Genomic DNA, 23,733 nt, shown 5'->3' on the forward strand with positions numbered 1-23,733 from the left:
ATACCTCACTGTCCTTCATGTGAAAGAGCTATGGCTTTCGTCTGAAGTGATCAGGGATTGACTATCCTGGTGTCTCTGAGGATTATTCTCTTTGGGGTCATGGCTATTTTATTCATGTACCTGGTGAAACACTGCTAGGTCTTTCATATCTATTTTTTCTTCTGTTGATGTTTCTTCCAATGGCCTCCATTGTCCTTTTTAGCTCTGACACCCCACCTCTCTCTGAATGGGGTCTGCTTGAGTCTCTTCTTCAATCATATGAAGTGATGACGGAACTGCGTGGCTCATCACAACGTTAAGGTAGTCCTCTATGGGCGATGGCATGCTTTTCTTTTTCTGAAGAGGGTAACAAGAAATGTAGTCTGCTGGGTTGTTGCCTTTCTTAGATCCATGTCAGATAGAGTATGAATATTCTTGCAGGCGGATTCTCTAGTGTTCTATTTTCCTTGGCATTCTCACACAGGGATTTTTGAAAACTGTCACTAGGGCTTGGTGGTATTTTATTATTTCAAAATGCTTTCATAATGTCAAAGTGTGATAGCGCTCACAAGCCCATACTACAGCTAAGCTTTGCTTTTCCGCTTGGGAGTATGATCGTTTCACGTCAGTCAGGCTGCGCCTTGCATATGACACTAAGGGGGTCATTATGACCCTGCCGGTCAGTGTTAATATGAAGCAAAGAACTGCCAACAGGCTGGCGGTGCTTTTCTCCATATTATGACATTGCCAACACCGACCGCCACGGCGGTAACGACCGCCGGGCTGGAGACTTCACTCTCCACCCCGGCGGTTGTCATTTGCCCACCTTCGGGATAATGACCCCGCCTACCACCATGGTTTTCGTTGCGTCCTTACCGCCACAAAAACCATGGTGGTAGCACTATCAGTGATAGGAATCCCTTCCCTGTCATTGATATGGGTATTCCCTACCCCCTCCCCCTCGCCAGGCCTCCCCACCCACTTCCTCTCCAGAACCCCTTCATACACACCCCTCCCTTCACACACACACACATGCATAAACGCACCCATTCCAACATTCATCCACGCATGCATACATCCATTCACACACACATCCACACACACTTACATACATGCACGCAGACACGCAGACACGCATTCACACAACTCAACATACACGCACTCACACCCCCAAACATGCTCACACATACAACACGCAACACACATCCACATACACGCATGCACAGACATACACCCCCACAGCCCCCCACACAAAACATCCCCCCACCCCACTCCCCTGTCAAAGCACCCGACTTACCTGTAGTCAGGGGGTCCACTGGCAGGAGACGGGACGGGGTGCTGGTGCCAGCAGCAGCATCCGCCACCAGAACACCGCCAGGCTGTATTATTCTCAATGCAGCCGGCGGCGGTCTACCGGAATGGCGCTGCTGCTACCTGACCGACACCGCCGGCATGGCCACAGCCAGATTTTCACCATCCTTCTGGCCTGAGTCCGGCTGTGGTTATAATCTGACAGACGGCTGGTAGCCGCAGCGCTGGTCTTTTGATGGTCGTCGCCGCGGCGGTAGGCGGTTTTTACCGCCGGGGTCATAATGACCCCCTGTGTGCCTTTCTTCATTGTGTCAGTAATGAGCTAGAATTCAACTTAGGCCCTCCGTGCTTGAGTCCCCTATAAGTTCTGTGTACCGTGTTGGGTTGAAATATGCCATGTTGTTGGCACTGCCGACTCTGCTTTTGACTTCTTGAAAAGCCTTCTCACATTCTGAGGTCCAGTGGAATTTGTAACTCTTCTTGTTTAGTTCCCGCAACGCAATGGTGATCATCACATAGTCATTTATGTAATGAGTGCAGTAGTTTGCCATTCCTAAGAATGACCTCACATCGCCTACATCTTTGGGAGCTGGTTTTTCATTTAGCACCTTGATGTTGCCCGGATCAGGTTTCATGTTGTGTCTGGAGAAAATGTGTCCTGGCAATTTCAATTGAGTTTTGTGGAACTCACACTTGGCCAAGTTAGGAGTCAAATTGACTTTTTGGAGTGCTTAGCATTTTTGTTCTAATGCTTGGTCATGTTCTTCCCCTGTTGTTCTGAATATTAGTCTGTCATCACTGTAACTCAGTGCCTTTACTAAAGGACGTATTATGAGTCTGATAACTTCTAGAAAGATTTCAGCTGCTGAGGATAATCCAAAACGGAGTAATTTATACTGAAATACACCAAGATGCATGGTAAATGTTGTGATGCACCTCAAATTTTTGTGAAGTTCCAGTTGGTAGTATCCTTTGTTGAGGTCCAGTTTTGAAAATATACAAGCCCAATTTAGGAGTGTATTCATTTCTGGGAGATGTGGTCTTGGATGTTGTTCTCTCAGAATTACATTGTTGGGTAATTTCACATCCACACTTGACCTTCTGCTTTGGACTTAGGTATCAGTACTAGTGGGGACACCCAGGGTATAGGTCTGTGTGTCTGCTCAATGATGTCTTTTTTTAGAAGTTGTTGTTGTTCATCGTCTACTGCTTTTTGAATGTGAAATGATAATCTCCTGTGATGTGCCACTGGCCTGATTTGTTCTTTGAAGTGTAGCTACATGTGAAATCTTTCATTTTGCCCAGTCTTGTAAATAGCTTTGGGTACTGACGTACTGGTGGTAGGACGTAATCCACCATGTTTAGTACTGCAGTTAGTTTTAGTTGTTCAGCTGTGTGTAAACTAAGTAAATATTCTGCTGGTCCTGACCCATCAATCACATTTATATCTACTTCTGTGGATCGATTCTTGTATGTGAGTGTTGTTGCTAATTTTCATAGGCATGGCAATGTTTCTTTTGCCATTCAGGTGTAGACCTGTAGCTTGACTAACAGTAGCTGTGACCTGGGCTTCATCCTCTTGTACTCTGCTATACAGGTGTAGTGCAGCTATGATCCACTATCTAGTATGAAGCTGGTGCTATGATCTCCCATGCTAACTGGATAAGGGAACACTTGTTTCTTCCTTCTTGTTTGTGAGCTAACATTAGGAGGTACTTATCACTTTTGAATGTTGTGATGGGTATGGTTGAGATTTTCTGTAGATGACCTAGATGGCAATCGTTTCATCTGAGAAGTTCTTTGTGGTGTGCGTGATCTCAGTGTGCTGTTGCTTGAATCTCTGACTGATCGCTCATGATGTCTTGTTTCTTGATCTAGTGATTGTCTTTTTTGTGTTTTTTTTTTTATCTTTTGCACATCTTCTCAAAATCATTGTCTTTTTGGCATCTGTGGCAAATCTTGTTCAATGGCCAGACAGGTGACAGCAAGTATCTGTGGCTTCCCACATTTGTAGAATTATTTTTTATTTTCTTTGCTTCAGTATTTGTCCTCTCATTTGTATCAGTCCTTGGATGTGGCTTGTCATGGGTGGTGATTTTTTGGTTTTCTTCTGGGCTGGCTTTGTAACCAGAATTCCTGCACTAGTTTCTTTGCTTTACCTTCTAGACCCTATAGCCTGTGCCAGAATGACTCAGACCAGAAACCTTTCAATCATGTGCAGGCAAATGGCATCTTCCTCATTGAGTTTTCTGAATTTACAGTATTTTGTTAGATGACATATTCTTGTGATAAAGTCATCCATTGACTCTCCCTTTTTTTAATGCTCAGTTGAAGGTGTAGTGCTCAAAAGCAATTTTCTTTGGGTAAGAATTTCACATCTGGGTCCATATATACTGAGGTGTAAGTCTGTGATTGTGTAGGTGGTAATTTGCAAATGATCTTGTGCATATCTTTGCCAATGAGGTTTTTCATCATGATGAAGATTTATTTTTTTCCTTTTTCCCCGGACGCTATAATGAACTCATCAAAATCATATAGCCATTCCTTCCATTTTGGTCCAATGGTGCTTTCTGATGACAAGGGTAGTTGGGTGGGAGGTCAAAGTTATGACGCTGATCATCTCCCTAGCTTTGTTTCTCTCAACATGGCTCCTTCAGCTACTGACTATTGTGTATTGGTTGTCATCTTTTTTGTGGCATTGCTCTGAGAGTTGTGTTTGCTTTTGTCTTTTATTGTCACTTTCTGAGGCTTCATCATTTTATGTGATTACTTTCACCATGTGCTTTACTATAGAGAGTTCATCTCATCTGTTTTAGTTAGTGCTCCAGCGGTGTCTGGCTTTAAAATGGCAGTCTCAAATACCAATATGTAATTTTCTTGGCTGCCTGACTTCAAAATGGCTGCTTCATTGAGTTGAATGGATTTCCTCGGGAGTGCCTCACTTAAGATGACCACCACTCCTAGCACCATGTGTGAGGTGAGGTTGTTTTATTGTACTGTGTTCTCTCTGGGAAGGCTGCATGAGTTTTATTAATTTCTACATGTGGGGTGAGTGAAATTGCAATTATCTGCACCTGGATGCATTGGGGACTGCTGAGGCGTGTTTAATAAGCACATGGTCGCATTTAAGTACTTGCTGAATGAAGTGAGGACACCAATTCCTTTGATGTATAAGGCACAATTTGTTGCCAGTGTTGGGGTTGGGCTCCACACACATGAATGATGCAACAGGTAGCATGGTTTGGAGTTTCTTTATTGGGCATATATCACTTTCCAGGTATTATGGTCCCCACATGAGTAGCTGACCTCCTCATATTGTGCCTCGTAGACCACGTCTGTCCTCTTCCTTTGCCTTCCTGTTCCCTTCTTTTTCGCAGAAAGTTCTACCTTGAGGTCATCAACTACACCCCTGACCTCTACACTTTACAATATCCTTTATAGATGGCATTAAAGACACAAATTCATATTTACAGAGAGATATGTAGACATGAGTTTGTGCAATGTGGTGTGCCAGTCTGAAGCTGGAGCAACAAAGAGAAATATCTTTATTTCTGCTTGTTATATCCACTTTGCATGTGTGCTGCAGTCTCTACATCGCAATCAAAGAGGAAATAACCTCAAAAGATAGTTTTTGTGTAGCAAAGTGCCCCTTCATGCTCAAAAACTATCATGACCACAATTTAGATACCCTTGCACAATGGCGCAAAGGTGCCTGCATTGGTACTGGGCAGCCAAAAGTGCACCAGAGCATTGTGAGAGTAGAACTGTGCCTTTTCTTTGAAGATATGGCACAGTTCTGCTTATCCAGCTGATGCAATGCAGCACAGAAACATTGCTTGCTGCTCTTCATTGCTCCACTTCTTTGTAAATTTGCTCTTTGATTTGTTTTTGCTTTGTTGTAAAATATCTATGAAATGTGCTTACATTATGAAGTGACTAAAAGCAAGGAGAAGCAGCACTCATTGTGAAAAGAAGAGCTCAGTTTCTATTGCTTGCCCTCAAGGGCTTGATTTTAACATGCATGCGATACCTCCTTGCCTGGTTTCTGGGAAATTTAAAACAGGATGTCTGTATTTGGCCTTGAATCTTGATAATGTGTGCCAATGGTTGAAGGATTAACAGACTCATTCAGAGTCCTATGTATACCTGGTTTGGCCGTGGAGGAGAGTTCACACCTAAATTAGAATTTGAAGTTATTTGGAGAAAATCACACATTCAATATGCATTTCCTGTTCACTTTTGCCATACAAAGTGGTGAAATGTGACCGAAAGAAACTGCTCATGAGACAAAATCCGCAGGAATTTGTGTGCAAAATTCAAAACAGGATAGGGAAGGAGTACATCACATGGAAAATACCTTAACTTGCAGGACCAGTTTAGCAGGACTCCAAAATAAGGACTCGGAATGAGGCCCTGAAAGCGTACCTCCTTTGCCCATGTTGGAGATGAGTCATAGGAAATGGTTTCCCCATTCTATGTGCGTGGACAGTAATGGGAATATTTACAACCTGATCACCTGAGGATCACTCACAAACAGAACGGGCTATGTAAACTAAAGTGTGATCTGGTGTAATATATTGAGTAAATTCGTTTTCCAGTAATTGACGCCTTGTGTAAAAGGTGACATAACGAACAGGCTTTTCTCTTAGCTTTATTATGTGGAACAGTGGTTCCCAAACTTTTTTGCACCACAAAGCACTTTTTAGAATAGTACATTTTCGTGACTCACCTTCCGTTAATGGATATGAGGTGGAGCAATTTTAACTGCAACTAAAGCATGATATGGTAGCTCATTGTCATTCACAGACAGCACATTTTACATTGAAATAGACACTAAGGCCCATACTTTTTTAGCACTGCGCAGGAATGTGGTGCTAAAAAAGTATAAATATGGGCCTAAATTTGCACAGTCCTTCAGTTTTATTGCTACAACACACAAATGATGTGTGAAAATCGGGTTTCTATTAATATTTATCATATATTCATCACCAGGTAAGAGTCTTGATTTGTTTTGATCCTATCAAAACCAGTGTTTCCAGCACACATCAGAATTTGAAATAAAAATGCTTCATTTTTGCTTTCCTAACATCTGGGTACATAGAGATCATTTATAGGTGTTCACATTGTGTTGTGTTGCAGACAACAACACCCTACAATGTCATATACTGTAATTCGCCTTAAAAACTCCTCTCACTTTGCATTGAGAGAAAGTAAGATAAGCCCTAATGCAAATGTGACAAGATAAACAGAGTATTTTAATGTATCTTTATTTATTGCTAGGGTTTTCCCCGACCTCACCAAAACTCAGCTCCTGACCCACAGTTCGGGAAACACTCATACAGAAATGCTAGCACTAGACCAATGTTGATAGCAAACAAATTGACTAAATCTGTGCTTTTTTGGATAATTAGGATTATAAGGATTAGAGTAAACCCATGTTCACTATTATTTATCACACAAAATACTCATTCCAAGCCCAGTTTTGCAAATTATTTTAACTAAGGTTATTACAATTTTGGAATTGGTCTTAATTAAAGACTCTAAAGGAATTGTAGAATTGTAAAATTATTTCTCTGCAAAAAAAAGTGTTATATAGGGCCAGATGTATCAAAGTACTGTTTAGCATTTCCTAAACAGCCAATTTTAAGAAATCACTATTTGACTAATGCAAAATGGTTTGTAAGAAAACAGCAATTCCCTAATAGCAATTTCTTAAAATTCACAATCGCTATTAGGGAATCACTATTAGAGAATGGGACTCCATTCATCCCTATGCGCCCTAGGTCCATAGGGATGAATGGTTTAGCATTTCCTAATTTGCTATTTCTTTTTAGGAATTTGCCACTTAGGTAATACAAATCCAAGGGTGCTGGGTGCCTAAGGTCCCCATTGATGCACCAACCCCAAACAAATTGTGCACATGTAATGTGCGTGGCACATGTCACTTTTAAAAATGCATTTTCAATGCATTTTTTAAAATTGCACATGGTTACCACCAACTTGGAGTTGGTGGTAATAGCATTTCCTAAATGCTCTGTTCGCATTTAGGAAATGTATGACACATGTGCATAGGTAATCACAAATAGGTATTCATTATTAGCAATTTCCTATGTAGGGATTCGCAAATTGCGATTCCCTATTCAGAGTTGCAATTGTAGGGAATCGCTAAAAAATTAATTTCCCGAAAATTGCACTGGGATGCCTTTCATACATCGTGAAAGGCGATTTTGCATTCGCAAATGGTGGAATGTTGTGATTCGCACCATTTGCAAATGCAAAATGTCTTGATACATCTGGCCCATAGTCACTAAGGGCCAGATGGATGAAGGTTCGTATTTGCGAATACCAAATAGCGATTTTTACCGAATCGCTAACTGGGATTCACAAAATGCGATGCAACAACACCATCACAGAACTTTTGGGGATTTCTTCAAATTTGCAATCGCAAATAGTGAGTACCAAATAGTGATTCGGTAAAATAGCGAATCGGTATTTGAAATAGCAAATTGGGATTCCTGGATTCTAGAGTAGATTGATGGCATCACAGCCAGGAAGCGAGTCAGTGCATGCTGTTTCCAGAAGCCTGAGCTGCAAGAGCAGGCAGAGAGACCAAGCACAGCACCAGGGAGGCACTCGGGAGAGTCAGCCAGGACCAGCGAACATAATGGCCACTGATGGGAATGGAAAGAACAAAGGAGAGAGAAAAAGAAAACTGAAATTCAGTGAGCAGCAATTGGAGGTGCTCACAGAAGATGTGGTCAAGAACCATGATCAGTTATTTGGCAAACACTCACTACAGGTCCCAGAAAGTGAGAAGAGAAAAATGTGGACTGACATCCAGACCAAAAAAATGCATGGTGGGTGTTGCACAGCTATCAATTGAGGAGATACGCAAGCACTGGTAGACTTGCGATAACGTACCAAAGAGAGGGTAGCAAGCAGGCTGAAGGAGGCAAGGAGCACTGGCGGAGGGCCACCCACCCACACACCGTCCACCCCAATGGAAGACATGGTGGAGTCAACATTGCTGCCTGAAGCAGTAACTGGTGTCACTGACATTGACACCTCAGGCACACCCGGCACCAGCAAAGGTAAGGGCCGTAATGATTTGAATCACCATATATACATGTACAAATGCCCCTTAGAAAATTGCAGTGGCAGTATGCACAGTGATAAGTAGTCCATGCCACATATTCCATTCAACACAACAATGTCTTATGGGAGTAGTAGTCCATTCCCCAAAAGTGCATCTACTACATAAATAGCAATATAGTGTAAAACCAAACAGAGAAATAACACAACAGACAATTAGAGACAGTATGCCAGGGGAAATATTTATCATGAAAGTAACTCTAAGATTACAAATGCAGGGGAACATCATGAATGACATGCTGCGCATTGTTGTTGCAGATGTTCCAGGCCCTAACGCAGCAGAAAGTGGAAAAGGGGGGAATGACAAAAGTCAGCCACAGTCAAATTCGGACACCCATGAGTCCATCAGACAAGCACCAATTAGATGCAGGGCAAGAGTGCTACCCCTCCCTGAGTTTACCCTGGACTCCGATGAATTGCAGGAAGAAGTGCCCACACCACCTTCAGAGGGTAGAAGCACCGACAGAAAGCAGTCCCTTTTCCAATGGCAGTCTACTCCCCTCAGGAGGCGTTGTGAAGAAGGCAGACAGGGCACAGAGGAAGGTGAGGGCCCATCACTGTTCGGTGGCCATCCATAATGAGTGCCTGCAATGTAAACACATGAGATCAATGCAGAGGTAGTCACTGGCTATCAATCACAACATGGGATTAAGGTACAGGTAGTTGGTGTCTCTCAATAACAACATGTGCAAGCTGCATGAGGGACAGCAAACTACAGCAGAACATGTAAGGGAGATGACAAATGCCGTTAAGGAACTCTGTACTGTAATGCAGCAGGCGCCATCACCAATTGATGGGTAGGTTGGATGGGTTCAGCAGATCTGTCAATCGGCTCACTACCACAACTGTTTTGGTGTGACGACATGCTGTGGGAGTTCAAGTGGAAATGGCACATTGCAGTCACGACGTTGCACGAGGATTGGTGCAAGTCACCAATGTATTGGAGACAATGCAGTCAGCCCGGAGTGCTACAAATAGCGATCTGGGTGGTGGGGATAGGGAGAAGCTCTCTAGCCTCTGCAGTGTCACAGCCCCTGTGATGGATCCTAGGCATCACAGTTCCAGACATAGAACTGTCTCTGAACTTGCAACAAGAAGTGTGCCACCGAGCCTACTGAGCGTTCAAGTGGAGTGCACGGGCCTTGTATGTCATGTAGCAATGCATTAATACTATGATGTCAATAGTTTCACACTGTATTTGGGACCTGATTGTGTATTTTGTATACCTATTCACACATATATTACCTGTAGTCAAGGCAATAAATGTGGTACCTACAGAAATAAATGAAAGTAGACGTGTGTTGTCATTACTTACATCAGAAATAGTTGCGCACAATCTCAACTCGTCTTTGCCTGCCCTCTGCTGCTCTGGTTCTGTCTACTTGAAATGACACCGTCACATTGTTCATATGCCATGGCCTGTCATGACATATCATATGCATCTGCATAGATGTGCCATTGAACCCTAATTCACCTTCCCTGCAAAATCCTTGTCATGGACTCACACATATCACACACATTGCAAGAGAATGTAAGGCAAATAGGATGCAGAATAGTTTGTGTGACAAACATCCAAAGCTCACAATTTAAACAATCTCTGGAGAAGGCTGCTGCCCTGGGACACATTTTTCTTTGCACATGCCCCAAAGCCACTATTTTCAAAGGAACTGTGGCTTGATGAATATCAGAGACAACCAATAGTATAATCAAGTTTTATGCCTATGTGGAAAACGTGTAAGTGCAAGTCTAGAAAGCAAATACACCAATAACAGCACAGGTCACACATTTACATAAAGTAGGTGTAAGGTACACACATTAAAATGGACACATGTCCATTCAAATGCATAGGAATGTAGCATAATTGAACACCCTCCATGTGTGGACAAACAAGCCTCAAGATTACACACATGATACAAATGTCCAGTCTTCATCAGGGGGAGAAATGTAACTCAATAGATATTGACATTGGCCAAGTAATGAGGAAATACTTGCCATATGAAACACCACCAAATGCAATGCCACACCAATTGGATTACATCCCACACATTCATCCATCAATCACTTCCACCTGACCTGGGTGACTCCAGCACTGGCTCCAAAGTCAGATCTTACCAACAACATCAAAATGACCATCAATCAGGGTGAAAAAAACACAAATGTAGTCATACATCACATATTGTTAATGAACATCAAAAACGTAGAAAAGTAATGGCACAACCTATGTGTAGCAAAACAGCCAACTGATGTTTATTTTCAAAACTCCAAAAATGGAGAAAAGGCCAATTGCCAGCCCTTGCACCAAATGTGTTGAGCACACAGCTGTGCCCCGCAAGTTGCCTCACAGAAACTCCACAGGATGGGGCATATAGTGGGTATTCCAGGGACCTCAATGATCGTCTTTGGGTGGGGAGGGGTCAGGTTTCAGATGGGTGGTTTTGGTCTTGAGAGGGGTGTGCTTCACTTTGGGAGGGGTGTGCTTCTTCTTTGAATTGGTAGGGGTATGGCTGGTTTCGGGGGGGCAGGTGTCAGAGTGGAGTACTTAGATGTGGAAGGGATGCTTTGTGTGTGGGGGGGTCCTTTTTTGCTTTGGGAGTGGGGTTTCACAGTGGTAAAGGCAAGGGCAAACATGAAACTTTCTTTGGGAAAATAGGTAAGGTGTTTAGGAGTCATTAGGGGTTGGAAAGTTGAGGAAGTGCTTTTGTCAGGTGTGGATGTGCCTGTTGGTGCTTGTGTGTGTCTGAAGAATGTTTGTGTTTTATTGGTGTCAGTTGCATGTATGAGTGTGGGCACTTGCTTCTTTTGGTGGGCTGTGATGTGGATGTGAAGGTTAAGGTGGGAGTAGTGGATGTGTCTGTGTGGGTAAGGGTGGTGCCTGAGGTATGGTGTGAGCTGTAGTTGTGTCTGTGGGTGTTGGGGTGGTATCTGGGGATATGGGGTGAGTGGTGGCTGTGTCTGTGGGTGTTGGGGTGGTGTCTGGGGTATGGTGTGAGTGGTGGCTGTGTCTGTGGTTGTTGGAGTGGTGCCTGAGGGTATGGTGTGAGTGGTGGCTGTGTCTGTGGGTGTTGGAGTGGTATCTGGGGATATGGGATGAGTGGTGTCTGTGTCTGTGGGTGTTGGGGTGGTGTCGGGATATTGTGTGGGTGTGTGTGGGTCTGTAGGTGTGGTGTCTGGGGGTATGGTGCATATGACAGTGGGTGTGAGTAGGAGGAGTGTCTTTTGAGTGCTCATGTGCTTGTATGTCTTGTGGTGTTTATGTTTATGTGTGCTTTATATAGCTGTTTAGGTGTGGGTGTGTGTGCGTATGTGTGCGTATGCTTGGGACAGGTATGAGAAGAAGGAAATTGGATGGGGAAGAGAAAGGTGGTGGGGAGGATTGTGGGGGGTGGAAGACTGCAGTACAAGAGGAGGCCAGAGTCTGAAAAAATATCTGTAGGCCAGACATACCACTGTGAATGCTTTCCAGGTACTCAACTATACGTTAGAGCTGGCTGCCCTGCATCTGGATGGCATTCAGAATGGCAGTTTGACCCACAGAGATGTTCCTCAGAAGATCAATAAACTCCTCACTCAGGGCAGCAGGGGTAATATGGGAAGGGGGTGAGGTATCTGTCACAAATGAGATGGCTATTCTCTTGGGAGAGGGGGCCCGGCCAACTGGGTGGGGAGCAACAAGAAGGGTGGAGATAGAACTGGGGGTGTTGGACAAGGATGGTACAGGTGTAGGTCCTGAGTGTTCTGCTACCACTAGGGAGTGTCTACTGGAGGTCAACTTGAAAGAAGACAATGTTGAGCCGATGTTCTCCATGGCACTCCCCTCACCCTCCGGGCCACTGGGTACCTCAGTGTCTGACGTTTGTTGACCAGAGGTGCCATGGCCAGCAGCTTCCCACTGACATCTGCTCTGTCTCCTCCACTTGCCTGTCATAAAGCTGAATTACAAATCCAAATAAGGTAATTTAATGTTCCTCAACACACTTGACCAACAGCTTTGATTACAAACCACTACCATAATGTACAGGAGTCCCCTGTTACTTGGTCCTCTAAAGAGGCTTCAGCATTTGCAATGCCACATGCATGCATGTTACATAAACTTTAAACCTTTGCCTACAGGAGCATCAGAATCACAGACAACTTCAATTGCATGAGTGAATTTGTCCAATACAATACTCAAGTATGGATCAAGTACCCATGGATTAGGTCACCTCGAATGGTTTCGCTCTGTTGGCATCAATTCTTATGGCACTGCCAAGTTCAGTCTCACAGATTCCACACAAGATCCTGCAATCCGCAAAGGTTCATATACACAATACCACATCATAATGAAATGATAGGCAAATAATTCAGCCATTACAGTAGCCTGAAGAACGTGACATGGAAACACATGTCACACTGTAAAAACTCACCAATTGTAACTCCACAATATGACCATTGTCTAAATAGTCTCATGGATATTGTACTAATGTTGCTTTGCTAGATAACACATCTTGCACTGCAAAGTACACTGAAAACAATCTGGTCAAAATGTTTGGGAGATTTGTCTACAAATATCCACAGCACAATGAATCAGCTAGGCCTAGGGAAAGCACCTGTCTCGATTAGTACTGCTGAGAATACCCTTCTAACATTGCATAGCTAAAAGGCAACAGTCCATTGACTGCTGCTGTGGCTCAGAGAATCTCCATTATCTGATGAGGGCCTTTAACATGTTTCTCAATGGTAAGGCACATCAATGTACCTTTTGTCACTGAAACATAGATTCCATTGGATTACTGAGTGTACACACTCACATATGATTCCAGTGTTTCTGCACGTCACTCCCTAATGCATGTCAACAGTCAGATAATGATCCTTCAACCATTAACATGTGCAAAGCACTTGGCCAAATGATTCAACATCAATGGCATGTTATGAGTAATTACTGTAGGTCTACCTGTCATGTCCTTCCTTGCTTCTACAATTGTTCATAATAAATGGCATTGAGAAACAGGTTAGGGTATGTGTGACCCAACAAACGATGTTGACACACTCCTGTCTGTGGTACCACTTGAACTATATTCCCATCATATAAAATAGTTTTCCAAGAGATACTGACATACACACATATGTGATAGAATCAGACACCATCCCATGAAGACTGGTAGATCTTGTACGAAACAAAAGTGGAAATGATACTACAAAAGTGTAGGCACAAATACCAATGCCAACAGTGATGTTACCCAAATCATGTAAACAAACATGAATGCTATGTCACATGTATGATGGTAGCGATCACATGAGAGACAGTAGTGATGCATCAGCACTCTTAACAAACTGGAGACAAGTGGCCTGTTTGGTACAGATTCTAATATACTCTCTTGAGCAGTCACATGGCTGAGTACAGTGATCTATTACCTCATGTTGTTTGATTTTGGGGCTGGCACACTGACGACAAGTGGACTGCTGGGTGTAAATGACACCTGCAACATGAAACAGCATGAGATGATTGACCACTTTACTCAGCCATGCGTCTGCCCCAGAGAATATATTGTTAGTGGACTGTACTCTGTTGTGCCCCTGGTCACTAGGGCAATAGGCAAGGCACATCAGCATGCACCAACTACCATACCTACACCACCAATAACACATCTTGTGTATTGCACATGGGCTAGCTCCAATATTCATGAGGAAGTGGCTGCCTCTAACACATCAACCTAGAAATTTAACAGGTAGAAATTTGCCCAGGACTCACCCTCCTTGTAGCTGATGTGCTTCCCTCAAATGGCCATCAAGCTTGGGGTAGGCCATCCCCACTATGCAGGCCACAGGTGGGCCAGGGTCCGGCAGGCGCCCTGCCCTTTTTGGGAGGACAGCCCCAGCTGGACCACCACAATTTTCTGGGCCCAGCGTCTCAGGTCTTCCCACCTTTTGTGACAGTGGATGCTCTGCCGGTGATTGATCCCTGGGTTCCTCACCTTCTGGGCAATGGCTCTCCAAATCCCTTCCTTCTGATGGGTGTTGACCTGTATGGATGCAATAGACAAATGAAGATGTCACAATTGCACTTTTTTAGGGTAACTGGTTGTTTAACACACATTTTGGAAACACCTAGCACAAGCATTTTGTATTTGTCAACACACTACATGGGCAAAGCACACATGGTGATAAGGACAGGGACTTAAATGCACACTTTTGGAGTAACCTGCTGACTATCCACAACTCTGGTCATGGCCCACACTGACTAAGCAAGCCCACAGACATGCAGCCCAGGGCCAAGCAACGTGTACTGTGATTTGAGTCACTGTGAAATGTTCTGAAGGGTAAACTACTCATGCACTACTACACAGACACCTTTATATCCAGGCACAATGACACACTGCATACAGTCCATAGAGGTAACTACCATGGTACAGACTACACCCTAAGACTTAGGTGACTGTGAAAGGGCTGGCATGGGTGTCACTGAAAGCTTCCTCTCTGTGGATGTGTGGCCATGTGGTCTACCTAATGGACTCTCATACCACTTCTGAGTGGGTTTGAGCGGTATGTACTGAAATCATAAGAGACACATTTTACCATATTTGGAATTCCTTAAAGAGATGACATTCAACACACTAAGGTACGGTTGGTCTGATTGGTTGCTTGTAACAAAGCTAGTAATCATGTCATGATCTCCCCTGACTTAACCAATTATCTGCACTGTGGTTTTGGCACTTCAGCAATAGGCCTGAGCTGTACAAACTAGACTTATAGAAAGGTGACATCAGACCTGAGGGAGTAAGGGGCTTGTCAGAAGTCAATAGCACACATTGACAATGAGGGTCAATGTAAATTAGTACCAGGTCAGGCGGTTACCTCAGTCTCCCTTCCTAATGTAGTCAATGTAAAAACATTAAGGTCAAATCTTACATTTGAAGACTCATTTTGGCCACATCCAAGGATCAGAAGGCCCACTGAGAGTGGGCCCGGTGTCTCAGTTGCATAGCCACAGTTACTGTGCACCAGACTGGGCTATGTCCCACACTGTGAAAAGGCACATTTCCATCGCTTCAATGCTTTACAGTAGTAGTTGCCAAGGCCTGATGTGGGCTGAGTGATCTGTGGAACTTTACACATCCTCATCTGATTCAAACAGTAAATATACAGAGCTCATGCTTTACAGCAAATGCATTTACTGTGTCATTTACCATCATCAGATAATCAGATATATCATTGTTTGGCTGTAAATTTCACTTGCATAGATATATGAACGCAACAGAATGAGGATTGAAGGTTTATCACAAATCACACAACACAATGGTCATTTGAAATACACAGAGTACTGGGCTCAACAATCCACAACCTGTACATCTATGTATGGACCATATATTGTGACAACAGGCACTCAAATATCTCACTGGGACTCAGAGGCACATTGTAGCCCACGAAGGAGGAAAGGATGGTGTTGAACAGAGTCAAATATGCCAATGAGGTTGTTACTTGCTCCTCTGGTGAGCCATAGAGCTGGCCATAAAGGGGAAGGACCTCTTCCACGAGGCTCTCCAGCTCAACTTAAGAGAAGGCTGGGGTCTTTACCTGCTTGGCCTGTCATGATTGGTCTCAGAGGCAGCACACAGCAGCTGAAGTGGTGAAGATCTTGATGGCAGCAGTGTCAGGAGGCAAGTGAGTTATTTTCCAAACTGCGGTGTACATGTACAGCAAGTACACAGTAATCACAGTCGATGGGCACAGCCATTGGACCGCGACTGTCACAGTCACCAATGATAACCTATGGCTGTGTCTTCCGCGGTTGAAACCATCTACTGCACGGTCGACGTCCACCACAACTGAGAAATTCCTAAAGTTCAGTGATAGAGGTCAGGCATTCACCATTTTGGCAGTTGAAACTACAGTTTTTGTGATTGTTAAATGTGTCACAACATCTATAAATGTGTAGTAACATCTCAACATATGGCATCATATGTTCATATGTAGATTCTCTTGCACAATTATCAGTGTAGTGCTTTGCTGGTGACAGATGCTACATAACTTCAGTGCACTGTACCCTGCCAGTCACGGTATTTTTAGCAGTCAAAACCTACTTTACAATATCAAGGGGTGCAAGAGGAGCAAATAGGTGTGTTATATGCACATGTATGTTGTAGACTCACATCTAGACAATCTTGAGGATCATAGCAGAACCTTGAGTAGTAGACAGTTTTGATGTGTTTTGGGTGTAGTGTATTTCCAATAAGTAATGTTTTGTCACGTGACTTTGGTCTTACTAACCAGATCTGTTGGTCTGGACACCGTGACTAATGCTCCAACTCATTTAATTCCACAAATAGGTACCCTGGGAGAGGGAGAATGCGACAACCTCCAGTTTACCATCCATTTCCAAACCTCCAAACCATGGGAAAAAAGTTATATAATAAAGCAGTTCCATCTAAACAGGCAAACAATCCAAAATGTATGTCATCAGTTGGAGCCAGACCTCATGCCTCAAAACAATAATTTGACATGTATACCACCCATTGTGAGACTCAAGGCAGTATTAGACTTCCTGGTCACAGCGTCATTTCAATATACAGTGGCCATATCTGTCAGTATGTCACAACCTATGTTCCGTTGTGTTTTAAACGATGTGCTATCAGCAATGATGAAGCTCAATGAAAGATATATCAGGTTCCCCAGACATGAAGATCTAGCCAATCTGAAGGTTGACTTCTATGGATTTGGTCACCTCCCACAAGTTGTGGGAGCCATTAATGTCACCCATATTGCATTGGTGCCACCGCTTTCCAGTGAACAAGTCTATCAAATTAGGAAGAACTTTCATTTTATCAATATGAAAGCTGTCGGCTTGTCAGATCTGTACATTTCAAACATCTATGCCGGGTCAGCGGTTCAGCCTATTATTCCATTTGTAAGGTGAAACAGAACCATACTCCAGCTGATATCACAACTGCAACCCGAGAGGGCCTTGCTTGTTGTTAAGTCACATCTGTCCTGATCTTGTGTGTGCAATGTCAGGTGCTACAATCAGGAAGTGTGTGACTCATTGTGCACTTATGTCTCATTAAAGACAGGAGATTCAGCATATCCCAACTGTCCTTGGTAGTTAACACCGCTGAGGAATCCAACTACGCAAGAGGAAGTCTGCTTCAATGAGGCTCATGGAAGAACACAGCGGTCAGTTGAGTGGGCTTTTGGGCTCCTGAAGGCCAGATTTTGCTATCTGGACAAGACTCACCTGAGAATGTGTGTCATCTCATCATGGCCTGCTGTATGCTGCATAACATCACCCTGCAAAGGAACATCCCTTATAGCCCAGAGAAGGGGGAGCCTAAAGTTCCACTGGGTGAGAATACTGAAATGTCAAATGAAGATGATAGTGGTGAAGAGAAGGGAGCTGACTTGTGGCAAGATCTCATCAACAGCTTCTTCTCATGAATGTAACACTTGCTATGTTTCAGATATGTTGATAGCCTATGAGCTGAACAATGTAATAAAATGTCTTCTTTGACAAGACTCTAGTATATATGTGTATGTGTTTGTGTGGAATGGTTGTAACCCTGACCTGGACACTGTACATGTAACATATCCCTGCTTCCACAAGAAGCTTGTTTTTACATTGTATGGTTCACATGTTCCTACATAGCTAACATTTAAAACAGCACACAATGACTTTGTGACTGGTGAATTTATTTCAATGTCATGACATGTCATGACTTTGACTGCACAATTAACTCTTGTTGTGATGATGTGAGGAGTATATTTGTTGGAAATGTTAGGAATCTGAAGCTCGTGCAAATACTGGCAAAGTGTGTCTGATGAGGAAGCTTTTGACACAACCAGATTTTGGAGATGTTGTTTTGTTTGTGTGAGATTTATAACATGGACTGCATTTTCCAGAAGTTTGATTTGTGAACTGTGTCATATGTATGGTTTCATAACTATACTTCTTGTTTTTGCGTTTGTTCAGGTACCTTCGCCATAACATCTTCATTGGTACATTTCCGAGTAGTCACATTAGCAGATACATGATGGTGTTGGGACATACGAAGTGGACATGGATTGTTCCGGGAATGTATGTCACATACTTTAGGAGGACAAGTCCTGTGCCAAGACAGCTTGCACAGTGAAAGGATGGAAGTTTGCACTTGTAATGTTGCGGCCCTAATGCATCAAGTATGTCATGATGTGGTCAGAAAATATGCAGTCCTAGGCCGAATTCATGTTACTTTCCCTTTACATTGGCTAAATACTCTTTTTGTATGAACTGTATATAGGTGTTGATGTGTTTCATAATTGTGGGTCAAAATGCCTATGATACATTACTGACATTTGTTTGTGTCATCCCACCAGATGCAAAAGCACTGGGTTGTAATGACCCTGTGACCAGGAACTGTTGTACTGCCATCTGTCTGGATCTTGAATTATATGATATGCGATTCCTTTTGAGAGGTAGGCAATATGACTACAGCTGATGACATCAACCATAATCATGTTTGCCTTCTCTACAGGCTCAATGTCTCATGTTTCCATTCATTCAATGTTCATGGGCTCTGTAGCTGTAAATTAGATCACTTATGCAGTATGATTCTATCATGTATGACTTGCTATGTTTCAGATATATTGATAGCCTATGAGTTGAACAATGTAACAAAATGTCTTCTTTGAAAAGACACTAGTCTGTATGAGTTTGTATGGAATGGTTGTAATCTTGAGCTGGACACTGTGTACACGCAGCATATCCCTGCTTCCACAAGTAGCTTGTTTTTACATTGTATGGTTCAAATGTTCTTCCATACCTACATCGCTAAAATTTAAAACAGCACACAATTACTTTGTCACTGGTGAATTTATTACAATGCCAAGGGTAAAAACAAAGGTGGCAAAAAGTAACATAAATGAAAAGTGAGTCATGGTGAAGGAAATCTTAGGAGTAGATGCCACATCATCGAAAGTAAAACGTTTAGAGTACCCATCCCATTAGAAATGGAATAAGATTCAGGATCAGCCCACACAGTGAATGTGTGACACACAAAGGAGGACATTAAGGATGAAGTTTCTTGTTGGCAGTGATGTGATTCTTGCCAATCACACCTCCTGTTTTTTATATGGACATCCCCACTTGCAGAGGCAGCGGTGTCTGAGAGTTGTTGGTCCTCCGGCAGGGCTTCCCTCCCTTTGTCTGCAACAGATATACTTGGGCTTGATGCAGTTGACCCATAGGAAGGGATAGATGGTGATGGAAGAGCCCTGCTCAAAGTTGTATGGGTGTCCCTCAGGACCACTGTTATGGTGTCCATGCAAACATCATGGTCCTCCATTTGTTAGTTCATGTCCGTCTGCAGTCGCTTGATTTTCTGGAGTTTGATTAGCACATGGCCAATCAAGTCTTGGGACTCCTGATAGAACCCCAAGACATGGCTTATGGTATCCTTGTCGCGAGTGGCCCCAATGGCCTCACTTTGCTGGCCCACAGCATCCCTCCCACAGACCCAACCACCACAATCCTGTTTCCTTGGCACAGGGTGCCCTCTCCAACTGGGTCCTGGGTCCTAAGTGTCAGGCCTGTTGATTTGTACCTCAGGATCCAGGGCTGGGGGACACAAGATGTAGCAACTGTGCTAGATACACAGGTTAGGGGGCACATTGTTGTCTGTGATGCAGAAGCTACTGGGGTGCGAGATGTTGTTGTGGGCACAGTGAGACTCACTGTTGCCATCTGGCCAGGCTGCCCAGATGGGCCAGGACCAACATTAACATCCACATGTCCAGGAGTGGTGTCATCACTAAGAGCTTCATCCAGAGGAGGGTTGGGAGTCTGGTCAGCGGACAATGTCTGGCCAGGTGGTGTGCCAGCTTGACCTGTTGAGAGATAGAGTACATTGTTATTGGTTGAAGTATGAAATCTACAGGCAAATGTTTGGTTTCACTATAAGTAGAGACCTTGGACAATCTTAAGTGGTAGGTTTGCTGTTCGTGCTGTGTTTCCATGGTATGGAAGCTGTTGCTATGACATGTGTGAAGCTTGCAGAAACTATTCAACTCAAGCATCTCATTGGATGTGGTGATCAGTTGCACTTTAGATGAGGGAATAAACATGACATCTTACAAACAGGTAAGCCGACACAGTGGTGTGAAAATGTGTATTTTACCATTCCAATGCTTAGTTGTGTGAGATACAGGAAAACACACACCTTTGTGGTATGTGTAGCTGTAGCCATAATATGAGTAGTGCTGAGTCAATACATTAGCTGCCACTAGCAATCTGATAAAACAGGTTAATGCCTTAGGAATAATTTATGTACACACTTGGTAGGATGTCATTCCTGTCCTCAATAGTTTCATTTTGGGACACCAGGACAAGAGCAAGCTAGATAAACAGACATGTCTCTGAGTTGAGCATGATGTGTAGATTGCTCACTCCCATGTGAGTGAACCTCAGTAGTGAGATGGCAAACGTGTACTTGAGCAAAAGCACAAAGGCACGTTGGTTTGAGTTACAGAAACAGGGCCTCCTTGTAGTTGTAGTCATGTCACTTTCTCTACTTCCAAACACTAGACAAATGTTTAGTCTTACGTATCTTTTGACGCACTTCACTTAGGTTGGACCATACAATTACATTTTGAGACATACTATGTTTCCTGGGGTGATCTTTTGTTATTGAGACACTTTGTCAGAGTCACCAGATCCTCGGGGTCTGTGCACGTTCCCAACACTTCCACCACAACACAGCTCCAATACTCTGATTAGATTTATCACAGAGTCTAAGAGAGTCCAAGTGGGGAAAAGGGGATTAGGACGGGAACAGCTGAGAAGGAGACCTGTAGGAAGCAAAAGCTTAAAACACAACATCAAAATTACATCTCATGAAATCAGTACCATGCTACAACTCTAAGCTTCGTCTTTTCTGAAAAAAAACATGAACAACCCTAGAATAGTCCTAAAACTGACTAGGCTTTAGACGACCGAATACCTGAAGAGGAAACAGGAAAAGTTAAATAGGACTTTCAGCTTCAAGGACTTTCTTTAGCATGAGAATCAGGAAACACTCTGAGCAATTTCTAAACAACCATATGAATCTCCTTTTAAGAATACATATCAGGAACACACAACATTACATCTAGAACTCTGGTATTGTTGAGTTCATCTCAGAAAAAACATTGGAAAGTGAATTGCGCACATTGCAGATTTTTATATGAGTATTAAACACCGTAAAGGTTGTGCACTATGAACTCACACAACGTAGATTAAAGGAATAAATCACGCGACGTGTCAACTTGAAATGCTACCAAGAAAATGTCTTAGAATGGTAGCGCACAGTAATGTACATTATTTATACACGAGGAAAGAATTGCGCGTCTTGCCGATTCAAATGCCACCATACAAATGCCAAGAAATGGTAGCGCACAATGAACAACATGAAAAGCACTCAGGAAAAAAATGTGCGCGTCTTGTCGATTCAAATGCCACCCTGCAAATGCCAAGAAATGGTAGCGCAGAATGAATAACATGAAAAAACACTCAAGGAAAGAATCGCGCATGTTGCTGATTTGAATGCCACCATGTAAATGCCAGAAAATGGTAGCGCACAATGAACAGCATGAATTACACACGAGAAGTGAGCCACCATGTAAATGTCAAGAAAAGAACAATCAAAATTAAATGCTCATGAAACGAGTTGCACGTCTTGCCAACTCGTAAAACATCATGTAAATGTCAAGAAATATCAGTGCGCAATGAACAACAATGTAATAACAAAGTCAAATCTTTATGGAATAAATTGCGCGTCCTCCCTATTTGCAAACCACCATACAAATTCAAAAAAATGGCAGCACACAAGTAATCTGTTATTCATTTAAGAATTACAATCAAGAATATGAAAATTCTCAATTACGGTGTTGGAAAATGTCCAAACACCGTCTTACCGCCTGGAAACAGTGATCACCAATGAGAGATGATTGCAGAAGACTGGAAAATCCAAATAGGCCGCCGGGACAGGAGCTCAGTAAGAAGCTGCTGCTCTGCACCGGGACCTCTGAATAGTGAGCACTGGAAGTTGGGCTGACTCTCTTTTATAGAGTCTTGGCCCAGCCTAGAACCACGCCCAGGCATGTTGCAGGAAAAGTCTCTAGAAGGCCCTGGAAAGGGACCACACCCTAACACACTCTGAATGTCTGCAGCAATACATTGCAAATGTACAGTATTTATAAGCACCTTAAAATGAATCTTTTGGATGGAATTCTGCAATGCAAAAGGTTAAACAATAACATATCATCACAATGCATAAATTACAATATCTTGCGAGTGTTGGTTTTTTGCATTCTAGATGCCCATAGAGTGCGCACTGTCCTGGTGTTGACACACTTACAGATCCCATTCTAACACATGCCGTGTAATGGGAATTGATGCATGTGATGTTATGTACAACAATACATAGTTGCAAGCTTACATCTCTGCTACTCTTGGTATTGCATGTTGGGAAAGTAGATGAACAATGCAGTGGAAAGGTGAGATGTGAGCATGCAGAGCATTGAAGATTTGTCACAGTTTTTGTGCTGTAACTTCACAGACTCTGCTCCCCCAGGTATTAATGTTAAGCCCTCTGGATGCAGGATGGCCAAGCCCATCTCCTTCCAGGGAAGGAGTTGTAATGGGTCACTGGGAGGACCACTACTAGTCTAATTGGCCTCTGTGTGTTGCCTGGAGGTCAGGGAATGTACCTTCCACCTCAGGTCATTCATTCTGTTGTCTATCCTTTGCTACATTTCCAGTTTCTTACTGAGAGGAGTAGGCTGGACCTGGGCTCCAAACAATTGTGGCTCTACTCCTATGATTTCATCCACCATGACTTTCAACTCATCTTTAGAAAAACTGGGATTTTTGAGACGTGACATGGATGTAAATTAAAGTGGGTGACAGGGACTTACTTAACAAAAAATGTGATATATGGAGTCAATGGACAAAAGTGTGTGAAAGGTGTTAAATGAGATGGTGAAAAAAGGGGTGCCTTATCTATCAATGAAAAAAATGACAGTCTCTGGTCTCTTTCTTGTAGTGCTGTAGTGGAGAAGCAAAGAATCATGATCTGGGAAGGGGTGTGTTTTATTGTGTGATTTGCAGGTGTGCCCACTGGACAAATGTATTACAGCTGTGTTGTTCTAGACTCCATCCAATGGGCACTTGTCTGTTACTTTGCTGAATGTGTGCCGCAGCAGCCAAACACCTTCAGCTAACTGCAGAAAGGAGACCGCCAAGTCAAATGTACTTTTCTAATGGGCTCAGCGGGTGCCTGCAGCCATGACGGCGATGAACTGTGCACT

General features: G+C 43.2%; 1 long non-coding RNA gene across 3 annotated transcripts in view; it reads right to left on the bottom strand.

Moving 5' to 3' along the window:
• Positions 1-8,611: 8,611 nt before the first annotated feature.
• LOC138260036 (uncharacterized) overlaps positions 8,612-23,733 on the bottom strand; it is a 147,755-nt gene continuing 132,633 nt past the window's right edge. The window contains exons 6-7 of one of the 3 annotated variants that reach the window (XR_011198794.1): positions 14,171-14,441; positions 8,612-9,027 (exon numbers count right to left, since the gene is read on the bottom strand). This is a non-coding gene — a long non-coding RNA (uncharacterized lncRNA). Of the gene's footprint in view, positions 9,028-14,170; positions 14,442-19,225; positions 20,275-23,733 lie in introns of those variants that run through there. The other 2 variants (XR_011198798.1, XR_011198796.1) reach the window with 2 other exon arrangements.

The sequence above is a fragment of the Pleurodeles waltl genome, chromosome 9, assembly GCF_031143425.1.
Source record: "Pleurodeles waltl isolate 20211129_DDA chromosome 9, aPleWal1.hap1.20221129, whole genome shotgun sequence".
Taxonomy (NCBI): Eukaryota; Metazoa; Chordata; class Amphibia; order Caudata; family Salamandridae; genus Pleurodeles; species Pleurodeles waltl.